The sequence below is a fragment of the Nannospalax galili genome, unplaced genomic scaffold, assembly GCF_000622305.1.
Source record: "Nannospalax galili isolate Female #2095 unplaced genomic scaffold, S.galili_v1.0 scaffold303, whole genome shotgun sequence".
NCBI classification, from domain to species: domain Eukaryota; kingdom Metazoa; phylum Chordata; class Mammalia; order Rodentia; family Spalacidae; genus Nannospalax; species Nannospalax galili.
Genome location: NW_008349353.1, coordinates 3,227,844 through 3,232,691, shown reverse-complemented (window position 1 = coordinate 3,232,691; position 4,848 = coordinate 3,227,844).

The following is a 4,848-nucleotide window of genomic DNA, read 5'->3' as shown; positions in this document are numbered from 1 at the left end:
AGAGGGAGAGAGAGAGAGAGAGAGAGAGAGAGAGAAACTGTCTTTATTCATTTTTCTGTTGACAGACACCTAGGGTAGTTTCAAGATGTAGCAATTATGAATAAATATTAATGTAGCATAAAATATCTCAGGCAGTCAAAGCAATCCTGACCTAATTGAGTCATTCTAGAGGTAATTCCATACCTGATTTCAACTTATACTGGAAAGTCATAGTATCTGGCATTCCCATTAACAGCATGGCACTTGAACAACTATAGACACATAGATCACTAAAAGAGAATAGACCCAGATACAAATCCCTATAGCTACAGACATCTGGTTTTCGACAAAGATTCAAAAAATACACATTAGAGAAAATAAAACATCATTTTTATTTCTTCATTAGTTGGTAGAAAGTTGGAATCATGTTTTACAAAATGCAAAATGAATAAAACGAGTTTTAAACTTCATCTGGTTTTTGACAAAGATTCAAAAAATACACATTAGAGAAAATAAAACATCATTTTTATTTCTTCATTAGTTGGTAGAAAGTTGGAATCATGTTTTACATTTTTCAAAATGAATAAAACGAGTTTTAAACTTCTTGCTTTGATGTTAAAATTGTAGGAATGGTACCAGCACAAACAAGAACCACGCAAACTCAAGCAGGCAAAAGCCCAGCATAGGACTGGGAAATGGGCCCAACCTTAAATGAGGAACTACTAGCAACTGATAACTGTGGGGTGAGGGAGAGTAGATCTTCTTTAAGGGAGAGACTCTAGATAAGCTGACTAGACTCCAGTGGATAAACTTGCACTGGGGGACCTCTGGGTATACAAACAAAATATATGACAGAATGAATGCATGAAATCTGAAAATGATGGGGGAAAGTTATGGAAGGTGTGAATGGGAGAGAGGGTATAAAGGTGATTAAGATGTTTGGATGATATAAGCAAAAATTTGATAGAAAATACATATTTAAGAAAAAAAAATATTGTGACAAATTGAAGAAAGGTTGTGAGGTTGGACTTGTGTAGAAATAGGCTCCAAAATCTTGCCAGTCACTCTGGGACACACCATTGATTTTGACACAAATTGATTGCCTCCAAATTTGCCTCTACTGTCCTTTTCTTTTACTAAAGTGTTCACTGAATTAAGAGTGAAGGAAGATCTTTACAAGCAGTCAAATAGCTTATATTTCAAAACTTTGTTAGTGTATTTTGTGCAGTTAAAGGTTTTTTTTTAAATTTATTGTTTTTATTTTATGTGCATGAATGTATTGCCTGCTCATGTGTAAGTGCACCCATATCATGCAGAAGAGGGTCTCAAATCCCCTGGAACTGGAGTTATGGATGGTTGTTAGTCACCATGTGGGTGCTGGGAATCAAACCCAGGTCTTCTGCAAGAGCAGTCAGTGCTTTTAACCACTGAACCATCTCTCTAGCCATGAAGTTAAGTTTTGAAAGGCAATATTTTATAGTGTGAGCTGGTATTGATTCTGTGACATTTGTCACTCTTTTCCATAAATGTTCTAATAGAGGAATTTTCTTCAACCCTGGAGATAAATAATAATTTATCTCATAAGGAAATGTTCAGTGAGTAGCAAGAACTCAGAAAGTAATAAAAATCATAATGTCATTTCTCAACTTATTTTGTTTTCCTTCTTAAATCCCTACATATATTGCTCTTGACTTATTTTTAATTTTGCATAGCAACTAAAACAATTTTGCATGTCATAAGTGACATGTTCAGCTTCAGCCCAAAAGACAAAGGATAAATTTTGATGATTGGATAGCTTACTGTTTTGTATACCTTCCTACATAAGCTCTCCCAGAATTAGAAGAATTAGAAGGGCAAGAAGCGATTTAAGCATTATTGTTACAGTGAAGTTACTGTATGCTTCTATTTCAGATGATAAAGCAGAGCTTTCAGTTCACAAATTAATCCATTTTTACTAGTATATTACTGATACACTGTTATGTAAAAAGCCAGAAAATTGGAAAACGAGAATGTTTTGCAATGTGGTTCCATGGCATTTGTTGTTACTTGTTTTGTTGCTTTCTGAGTTTCTTCAATCGAATTCCACTATAATTTAAGGTGAGGTCAGAGTTTTGCTATAGAGAAATCTCATCTTGTTTCTGTCAAAACCAACTCTCATCCACTTTAATGCTTTCCATCAAAGTTAGCATACAAGTTTCTTAAAGACTTGTTATGAACTACTATCCTGTACCACTGTCCATTTAACAGTTGCAAGCATGCTGATTCTTTAAAGAGGGAGTCTTTTCTTGAATGCATAATAGCCTTCAATTGGTCATTGAGTTTCCCCTATTGAATCCTTCAATCTATCTTCATATAACTGTGAGCATCTTTTTAAACCTTTACTAGACTATATCACTCTAGTTAAAACACTCCAAACATTTTCAAATGTGTGAAAAGAAACAAAATTCTTTACTATGCCATACAAGGGCTGGGGACCTTTCTGCTGATATCCCTAACCTCATTTCTTATGCAATACAGGCCTGTCGAACAATTTGACAGTGCAACAGGACACTGTCATCCACAAAGTTTACACTTAAAACTGCACAATAAAGCTACAAACAAACAAACAGGCAACACAACAAATAAAAAAGCAGACACACCTCAGAAGAGTCTCAAAATGTTTTATGTAAACTTCGATTTTCAGATTTTGTGTTGGGCCTTATTCATAGCTATTTTGAGCAGCATGCTGCCAGTGGGCTGTTGGTATGAAAGATGTGTCCCAACAAGCTACACCAGTAACATTTTGTGATTTCATTTATTGGCACATCCTGCTTGCAAGTTTTGAAATGGCTTCTGTCTTGTCTTGAAACAATCTTTCATTATATTTTCACATTTGGTCCTTAATCATCATTAAATGATCTATTCAGATGAAATTTTCAGGGTGATTTCCTATTAGACAATATAAAGTCTTTCTCACATCTATAAAATTATAATTCCTATAAAATAAAGTTATCTAGTAAATTTTAAAAATGTACTCCTTTGGGGCCTGGAGAGATGGCTCAGTGGTTAAGAGCACTGACTGCAGTTGCAGAAGACCCAAGGTGATACCCAGTACCCAAATGATGGTAAACAACATTCATAATTCCAGTTTCAGGGAATCCAATGCAATATTCTGACCTCTACAATCATTGCACAGTATGGGGGCACTGACATACACGTAGGCAACACACTCAGACACATAAAAGTATACATATATAATATAAATAAACTAATGAATTAAATAAGATATTTTTAGATGTGTATTCCTTGGCCTATATCCCAGTATAACTAAATTAAAAAATTGTGAAGATGGAGTTATAGCATAAGAAGTTATATATACATACATACATACATACATACATACATACACATATATATGACATTAAAATATCAAAGATAATTTTGATATGCAATTAGGATGATCATATATGTCACTTATTTTTTTATATGACTCTGACATTATCTTACTTATGCACTGACTTATCTAGCTATAATCTTTTTTTCTGCATGCAACATATTATCTGTGTATATATATTTTGATGTCTTGTTTACTCTTCTCTAAATAAATCTATCATCGTGAATTTTATAATTATGATTTTTATTCAGTCCAAATATGCTGCTTGACAATGTAACAAAATTGTATATATGCCCATATAATAAATTACTTGATTTTTTATGACACAAATAATGTGAAAGTTAGAAAATTTATAAACTGAATAAATAAAGAAATTTCTAATTTCTCACATTTTCTTCTTTATGGAAAAATAGAAACCGATGAAAACAGTTTAGACTTTTCATCAGAATTATTCATGAAATGAATGAGAAATTTGATAAAAGTAACTTCTGTCATTTTGGGATTCACTAGAGTAAGAACAATGTCTTATATTCTTCAGAAATGTATCTATGTTTTCCTAAAGTCAGTATTAAATATACAGAAAACCTATGTCTAATATCAAGAAAATATCTACAAAAACAGGTGGGAATAATAGGTGGAAGAAGATAATACAAAATAGACACTTATATTGTGTCCCCATGGATAAAGTCAATGAGGATGGCTGGAGGCAACCAAGCAATTTTATTGTTTTTGTTATTAGCAATTTGCAAACATGTGACTGGGAATAGAATATGCTCATAGTTTACTTTCAAAATGTGGTTGAAGAAAAATATATTTCTGAGTAACCTTCAAATGTCACAGGACCAATTAAAAATAAGTTCAATGATAAGGAAAAGCAGTCATAACACAAAATTCACATATTCCATCTGCATTCTGAAATAAATCAAAGTGTAGGGAATATAGAATTAATTGTATAAACTATGCAAGAATGATATAAATTATTGTAGAGTTTTGTCCTAGTAAGTATGAAAATTAGATTTATTTTCACTGAGAAAGTAGAATGGATGAAAGGCTGTAGAGGACTGAGGAACTTTATATTTTACAATTTTAAAATTATGAATATGTAAATATAAAAATACATAGTGATAAGTGGACAGAAATCTGCTTCTTTCATTTATACCCTACAACTAAATGAAACAAGTTGAAAGGCCTGCAATGGTAGATCCATTTATCACAGTAAGGAAGCTGCAAAGTCTGGCATCCAAGCTGCTGCATATTCAGTGCCTGTTGAAGTTTTTTGAAATTCAGTAATGGTGGTTGTGATCTGATTCTTCTACCTTTATAGAGGGGAACAATATTCTCTGTTGGGCCTGTTTAATAATGGAGCTAATCCCAGTCACGGGGTTCTTCATTCATGCATTAATGTCCAAGAAAGCATTACCTCCTAATACATTCAGTGTTAGAATTTTAACAGAGGAATTTGGAGAAGCTGTCAGTCCATTAGAATATGTCTACCT